Below are 9,230 nucleotides of genomic sequence, written 5' to 3'. Positions count from 1 at the left end.
GCAATAGGCCGGCCGGTTTTGAACTACGCAGCGCCAGTGTGGTCGCCGGGGACTAGTAGGACGCAGTGGACGAAGCTACAGACAGTACAGAACACCGCACTCAGGACAGCGACAGGATGCCTCCTGATGTCGCCTGAACACCATATCCACGGCGAGGCGCAAATGCTCCCCGTAAAGGAGCACAACATAATGCTCTGCAAGCAGTTCCTGATCGGGAGCCACAGAAGTGGCCACCCAAACAGACAGCTGCTTGCAGAGGAGCCCTCCTCTAGGCACGTCAGGAGGCATCTATATGAACTGACGGACGAAGTCCAGAGGTTCATCAAGCAACCTCTGGTCCCGTCAGCTTACCGACTGGCCCTGAACGGCATTCACAGGGAGTCAAGTCTCGAGTTATGTAGACTCTAGACCAGTGAATGCCGTTCTAGGCTTACCGCCCCCGGACACAGACGAGACGGGGCTTCATCTGCCTCGGGAGACACGAACGACACTAGCACAACTTCGCTCCGGCTACTGCAGCAGGTTAAACTCCTACCTGAGTAGATTGAATGAGGATGTGCCAAATGAGTGTCCGGCATGCGGAGAGACCCCACATGGCTCGAAACATCTCTTCGCATGCCCAGAAAACCCGACAACCCTAACGGCCTTGTCCCTGTGGATCAACCCCACAGAAGCTGCACGCTTCCTAGGGCTGCCGTTAGTGGAACTAGACGACAACGACTGAGATACCAACCGTCCTGGGCGGGGTTGTTGTAGCCGCCACAACAACAACAACAACAACAACAAAAACAACAACATCATCATAAAGATATGTTGCTCGGGCGATGGGAAAACTTAAGCTATGCTGTCACGGATAAATATAAACCATTATTTCACTTCTCAGTGCAAAAACAGTATCTAAAACGGTTTGGCAGGTACCCAGCAAACAATTAGGTTTGATATACATTTGAGAATGATTTGAAATCAAAGCCTTTATCAAATGTCAAACGTTTGAAAATAATTTGATATTGATTTGAAAATTACAGCTTTCTCAATAAAAAGGGGAGTTTGATCTCCATTTGAGAATATGGTTAACTCTCATGGTGAAACAAATATAAGGTGATGTCACTTACATAACCTCACTTTTTATGCATGCCAATTGCGGCCAGGCATTTTGGGGTAGTATAAAAAGGGCGAAAAGATTAGGATTATTTTTACTACTTTTTGGGTACTATTTCCAATACATACATATATCAGTGGACCCCACACCAGTTGAATGAAGCTTGCATCAATAAAATATTTTTTCTGTAAACCAGTGTAATTACAGTTTCATTTTTTCGCTCAAAAGAAATTATTATTATGTAATTTTTATTTTTTCGATCAAATATATTGATTTTAATAATTATTATTCAGTTATATTTTTCTACCTTAAAATTATTTGTAAAACTTAAAGGCCACACGGTCATACCTCACACATACATATGATGATGGTTAAAACCTAAAAAATAAGGATTATTTTCCGTCTTTCATTTATTCATATTAAAACAAATTAAATTATACATTTCTCTTTATTTAATTATTCTTAAATTCTACTAAAAAATGACATATTAGCCCGTGTGGAGTTTTATTTGTATTTTTTCCTTAAGTTCTGAAGTACATGTATATGCGTACTTAGTTTCTAAATATGTTAACTTTAAAGAGAATTTTATTACGACCTTTATTTTCGTTAACATTTTAAAATTACATTTCTGAATTCTATCAGTTATATTATAAAATAATTATGCGTTTAAATTGTTAGACCAAAGTGCATTATCGTAGCCATCCGAGGCACTGCTCCAATAATCTTTTGGATATGTATAGTATATATTTTACCAAAAATTTATTTACAAAATCACAATTATTGGATATTATCGCCCAAATTTTCCAATGAATTTTAAAAGAAAAGTCAAAACAAAAGCGAAACAAAGAAACAGTTACTACGTTTATACGTAAGCTATTTGCAAATAAAAATAATTTGCAAATACCTAACTCACTGTTTATTCGATGGTGAAAAATTCTATATAATATGACCATCGAAAAAGAAAATAAAGTTAAAAATGGCAACATCTTGATTATTAAAAGGCAATAAGACGACCATCGAAAAAGAAAATAAACCTACGAATGGCGCGTCTTGCGCTTATTTGCAAATAGTACCACTAATCAATACTTATTTGCGTGATTTAGTTATTTGCAAATAAAAAATTAACTCAGCGTTTATACGGCAAAGTTTACCATTTTGCAAATTGTTATTTGCAAATAATACGTGCGTATAAACGTAGTAATTGATACCTACGTATACTTTTTTCACAAAATTGTATGCTCCATATTTTGTTCCATTTTGCCCAGAAATTAAACTGGGATGAATAGAGTAGACATTACTGTAACGCTGGTATGCCGAAATTGCTAAAATTACAACAACTACCCCCTAAGTGACAACACCTTATTATTATTTCACCATGGTTAGCTCTCAAAGCAATTTCAAGGGTTATTTATCAAATGTGGAAATAAAATTTATTTATTTTTTCTTCGCGATGTACATATGTATGTACATAATAAAAGAAACAATTAAGATAAAGTAATTTATAATAAATTCGTCTTGAAGGGCTGCAGCTTTTTCAATCCGCGCAAACATCAAATCCACTATTTGTGGGCTTTCTCTATGAAATTTTTTCTATTCATTGTTTTTTTTTTCAATTGATCTTAATTTTATTCTTACAATTTTTGATTTAACTGCGCGTTTTTATAACGTTTGATACTTGACATCTTTCTTCAAATCAACCTCAAATGAATTGTAAAATTAAATGTAAAATTTAAACCTCGTTTTCAATTTGAGAATCATTTGAGAAAAACATTTGATATCAAATTGAGAAATACATTTTTCTCAAACGTTTGAAACTGTGTTTGCTGGGTAATAGCCTCGGTTTGACAGGTAACACCCTCATACTATTTAAAAATAAGGTACTTTACAATTACTCAGACAGACAAGATATGAAGAGTCCGATCAAGGATTATCCCTTCTTTAGGTGGCAGAATCTTTTGTGTTCGTAAAATCAGATTTTTTGAGAAATAAAGTTAGTTTAGTTGTCTAATAATGTGTATTTATGCATTCGTGCTCAACTTGCCACACCCGTCACAGTTGAACTTGGAACATATAATCTTTAATTTCCAATAGAGGTAAGCAACTTTCGCGTAAATGTTGAAAATGGTTCTTTAACTATACAACGATTTGTTTAAACCCATAAACAGAAGGCATAATTAGCAGTAAAACTTTGATATAAGTAGTAGCTAATTTGGTTTGCGTCCTTGTCACACCCGTCACAGTGACTAAAATTCATATAACTCGTTCGGATGAAACGGTTTTTGAATTTTTTTCCTTGGCATTGTGTATACCTCGGAAACCGATTGGAAAATACTCGCTTTAAAGAATTTTATATTACAGTTTAAGAATTAAGCCTTAAAATGTGAGTTGTCACACCCGTCACCGTGGAATGAGCCATATCGCGGAAAATCTTTTGTATCAAAATTTCTATTCAAATTTGCATTTGAATTATGACAATTATAAATGATCAACAGGGATGCTTTGGAACGTATTTTTTTAAGACAAATTTTTTATAAATATTGAGATTGTTGATCTAGTTTAGAATTAAAAAAGCTAGTTTATATTAAAAAATTTATTTAGACTAGAAGTATGTAATCTACTTTCATTACGAATTGAAACGATTTTAATGAATATTCATTGTTACCATTAATAGTAGTATGACAGTTGGATCTAAATGCATATTTGACAAGAAAGATAGAATACAAGATCGCGATGGCCTGGCGGCGATGACATACAGCTGCGTGCACTTAATTAGAAACGAGGTTGTCAGCTCTTCATATATTTGAATAGATCGGCGAACTTTCTAGTAGGCTTTAATTATTAAATGTCAAAATACTTGAAATACATGCGAGAGGATTCATAGAAATTGTTTTGCAGTTTACTTGGTTTATCTATCATCCTCTAAAAGAAAACATGGGAAAGAATAAGAGTTGTGACGAAAATACCCGAAAAATTATCATACACATGCAAAATGATGGAAAATCATATGGGTCTATTGCAAACAGTTTTGGAATATCCAAAAAGATGGATTTAATGCTATACATCATTTCAAAAGATATTCCACATTTATGAATGTTCCACGAAAGCGTAAACCCAGAAAAACAACCGCTCACGAAGACAGACACAATAGACCACACCACAACCGCGACAGACCACAGAACACACACAACAACCGCACCACCAACCACACGCCGCCGTCAACAACTCTTGGTTCCTCCTACAATCTGCACGGTATGTCAGACCAGGATATTCTGTAATGTGACATCAGTCAAGTGCAACACCTGCCTTGGCTGGTGCCACTTTAGGGCATGTTCAGGTCTGCGCACCACGCGAGACTGGACGAGGAACTTCGAGGGCCCGTGTTGCGCTGCACGGTCGCAAACCTCAACCGCGACGCAACCTACCACCACCACAGGGCGGCAACCACCTCAGCAGCGCACACAGCCAATGGCGACACGACCACACACATCTCTCACACCCCGCATCACCACACGTCTTCCGAACCACAAGAAGCTCCTTCAATTTAACTGCAACGGGTTTCAGATCAAGATCGAGGAGATAACCGTCTTTATGGGAAGGCATGGTATACTGATAGCTGCGGTCCAAGAGACGAAGTTGCACAGCAATTCAACATTGTTGAATTGTGCCGGGTACAACGTGCACCGTCGAGACCGCGAGCGAGATAATTGTGGTGGCTTAAGCTTTGGTTTCCTCGAGAAGCGGTGCCGCAATATTACGACCGTATCATATCGAACGACATTTTTAACGCTAATAGCGGTACCGCTTTTATGTAAAGCTAAATGGCGTTCATTGCTTTTCACAAAGTTTATTAGGACTTCATCCACTTCGGCCATCCACGCACTTTCCACTTTATTATTCAAAATTCATAGAAATGTATATTTAATGCTTTTATTTTGGTCAAAAGAATTGTAAACTAATTTCCTAATACACCGCTACAAATATGACGTTGCCAAAAAACGTTGATAAATTGTTATACACCGTCACTGTTGCCGTCAGAAATATTACGGTGCCGTCAAATTACATTACGGTGTATATTGCCGTCATCTTAGTTGACATCTTGCAATATTTACATGGCAATGTTTTTGGCAACGTAAAGTTGCGACCGCTTTTTTATGTTACCGCTTTCGAGGAAAACAAAGCTTTAGCGTTCATCACGCACCGTGCAGTATCGTCTTATCGAAGCAGACATCGACCGCAGGGATACCACCCTAGAATGTCAGGGCATTGGTATCCGGTCAGGCGATGTTGAGCTCGAAATATTCAACGTTTATATACCCCCTGTCACCGGCTGCCCGGCAGGATATCACCCTGCCATAGGTGCGCTCCTCAGAGGTGAAAACCGAATGGTAATAGGTGACTTTAATGCGCACCACGATCTGTGGCTCTCAAGCCTGTCAAACGATCGTAGGGGAACAGATTTGGCTGAGTATATAGACGATTCGACATTCTGCACAATGAACGACGACGCATCCACCAGGATTGTGGGCCGCTGCTGTAGCTCGCCAGACATAACAATAGTCAGCGCTGGTCTGATAAACAGCATATCATGGCGACCTATGCTGACCTCGGCATCAGACCATCTGACCATAGTCATCTCGATCGATAAACCAACCGACTTTGCTTCCGCGGAGCATCGAACATATATCAACTTCTCCAAAGCTGATTGGATAGGCTTCGCGGAATTTACTGAAAACACCTTCGCTGCCTTCCCACACCAACCGACGTCCACCTTGGTGAACGTAAGTTCCGCAGGGCTGTCACCGCTGCTGCAGCTCGCTTCGTACCGGCAGGATGCATCACTGACCCACGTCCAAATTCCGCTGCCGAAGCGGCTGTTCTAGCCGATGAGCGTGACAGTCTTCGTCAGGCCGATCCCGGAGATCCCCGTATCAGGACGCGGAGATTCGGCAACTGGTGAACGTACATAAGCGGAAGAAGTGGGAAGAACATCTGAAGACCTGTAACTTCACCTCTGGGTAAGCTTTGGTCAACCGTGAGCTCACTATCCAACCCGACGAAGCACGACGACAGAGTCGAAATTTCTTTCGGCGACCATGCCTCGTCGGACCCGGAGCGATGCGCGAGCTACTTTAGCCGGCAGTTCATACTGCATCCTCCCGTGGGCAAAACCAAGCGTCGAGTGACCAGAAGGCTGCACAAACTGCCAACAAATTGTGCTCCCCTTGCTTTCACCTGCGGTTAAGTTCAGGTGGCCATCGGGAAGGCGATGCTGATGCTGAAAAATTTGGGTCCTGCGGGAGTAGCGTACCTAACGGAGGTCCTCAATTTGTCTATGGCCACTCTCATCATCCCAGACATCTGGAAGGTGGGGAGAGTGGTCCCACTGCTCAAACCGGGGAAACCCGCCAACAAAGAAGATTCGTATCGACCGATAACACTCCTTTCCCCGGTAGCGAAGACACTTGAGGCCCTGCTGCTCCCGTATTTCACAAACCACCTGACCCCAGCGAAGCATCAGCATGGTTTCCGTAAAGTACACGGTACAACAACAGCACTTAACGCCATAAACACTCTAGATAACTCGTGGCCTTAACCGTAACCGTCGCTGTGAGAGAACGATTCTAGTAGCGTTGGACCTGTCAAATGCTTTTGACACTGTCAGCCATTCCACGCTACTAGAAGATATAGAGGCCTCCTCTCTCCCACAGAGGCTCAAACGGTGGTCGGCAAATTATCTGAGTGGTCGACACTCGTCGGTAATGTTTAGAGACTAATCGAGGAAACTTAGAAAAATAAAACAGGGGGTTGCACAGGGTGGTGTCCTTTCCCCGCTACTGTTCAACTTTTATATTTCAAAGCTCCCTCAACCACCAGAGGGAGTCTCGATTGTCTCCTACGCCGACGATTGCTCGATCATGGCGACTGGGAATGGAATTGATGACCTGTGTTCGAAAGTAAACGGATATCTCTCCGATCTTTCTCGCTTCTTCACTGCAAAGTGTCTAGCCCTCTCCCCTACGAAATCCTCTGCGACCCTGTTCACCACCTGGACGAAGGTCAAGCTACCGCTGGGAATTCACGTCGATGATACACCAATTTCGAGGGGGAATAACACCAAAATACTCGGAGTAACATTCGACAGCCTGCTCTCCTTCTCTGCGCACGCAACCGCTATTGTCAACGAAGTTCAGAGCCGCAACAAAGTCCTCAAGTCGCTAGCCGGCAGTACCTGGGGCAAAGACAAAGAAACGTTGCTGGCAACATACAAGGCAATAGGCCGGCCGGTTTTAAACTACGCAGCACCAGTGTGGTCGCCGGGGACTAGTAGGGCGCAGTGGATGAAGCTACAGACAGTACAAAACACAGCACTCAGGACAGCGACCGGGTGCCTCCTGATGTCACCAGAACACCACCTCCATGATGAGGCGAAAATGCTCCCAATTAGGGAGCATAACACGATGCTCTGCAAGCAGTTTCAGGTTGGGAGCCATAGATGTGGCCACCCAAACAGACAGCTGCTTGCAGAGGAGCCCTCGCCAAGGCACGTCAGGAGGCATCTATACGAACTGACAGACAAAGTCCAGAGGTTCATCAAGCAGCCTCTGGCTCGTCAGCATACCGACAGGCCCTGAACGGCATTCACAGGGACTCAGTCTCGAGTTATGTAGACTCTAGACCTGTGAATGCCGTTCTAGGCACACAAACACCGGACATTGACGCGACGGAGCTCCATCTGCCTCGGGAGACTAGAACAACAATAGCCCAACTTCGCTCTGGCTACTGCAGCAGGCTAACCTCTTACCTGAGTGGGCTAAACGCGGATGAGCCGAATGAATGTCCGGCATGCGGAGAGACCCCTCACGACTCGAAACATCTCTTCGCATGCCCGGAAAACCCTACAACCCTAACGGCGTCGTCCCTGTGGACCGACCCCATAGAGGCTGAACGCTTCTTGGGGCTGCCGTTAGTGGAATTCGACAACGACTGTGAAATCAACCGATCTGGGCGGGGATGTTTTAGCCTCTACAACAACAACAGCCTCATAATCTTTCCCACAACAGTCGGGTCTACGTAACCGGAACGACCCAGATTTATATTTGACCAAGGACGTTAAAAGCACGGCTGAGAAAGCAATGAAGTGGAGACGGAATTTGAAAAGATGAAGAAAATTGGGCGGAATATAAAGAGAGATCGAAAGAAAAAAAAACTATAGAAGAAAAATTAAAAATTAAAGCAGCCCTGGGCGGCGCCTGCACGGCAGGCATATTCTCGTATACATACACTCTCTGCTTTAGAAGGCAGCGAAAGCTTCATTCGACTGCACGACTTGTTTGCACGCACACAGTGACATCAATTGCACGCACACTACAAAAATTCTCTGTCGAAGCTGTCCAGCTTCTGAAGTGTGATCAACTAAAAAAAATTGTTGGGCGATTGCTTTGCATAAATCAATTCATAGGACTTACATCCAATTAATGGAAATAATTTGTTCTTCATGCTTATATACATTACATAAAAACTACTGTTAAGACTTGTTTTTGTATTATTTGCGTTGAATCTGTAAGATCCACAAGCAGTTAAATTTCCCTCTCTGAATTTTGAGTTAGCTCACTTTAGATCTAGGTGTGCGATATAATGGCAAAAAAGCACCAAGATGCGACTAACTTGCGCAAGAAAGGATTTATTGAAAACAAAAAACAGGGATTAGTTTCTTCGAATTTTGGCAAGTATAAAGCCATAAAAAAAGTTTAAAAAGCATTAAGAAAAAATTATAAAATATATATATATAAAATGATAGTGAAAATGAGGAGGCGAGATGCGAAAATGAGGACCATAAATTAATAAAAATTGTACAAGCAGCAGGAAGAAAAGAAACATTGTTAAGTAAGCTATACCAAAGCGCTACATGGTTTTGACTTCATTTAGCATATCAGCTTTTTAAAAAGGAATTCAAGAATTTAGAGATTGGCAAAACAAAATTTTATGCGAGCAGACCAAGATCAACGGAAATATGGTAAATTGACACTATTTCACATACTGGTGCGAAATAAAGTCAATTGACATTATTACCTTTTAAAGACCGAAATAAAATCCATTGATATTATTGCTCTTTCACACATTAAATTTTTGT

This window comes from Rhagoletis pomonella, unplaced genomic scaffold (genome assembly GCF_013731165.1).
Source record: "Rhagoletis pomonella isolate Grant_MI unplaced genomic scaffold, Rhpom_1.0 Rhpom_scaffold_01189, whole genome shotgun sequence".
NCBI lineage: Eukaryota > Metazoa > Arthropoda > Insecta > Diptera > Tephritidae > Rhagoletis > Rhagoletis pomonella.
The sequence above is the reverse complement of the archived record's forward strand: the minus strand, read 5'-3'. Positions refer to the sequence as shown.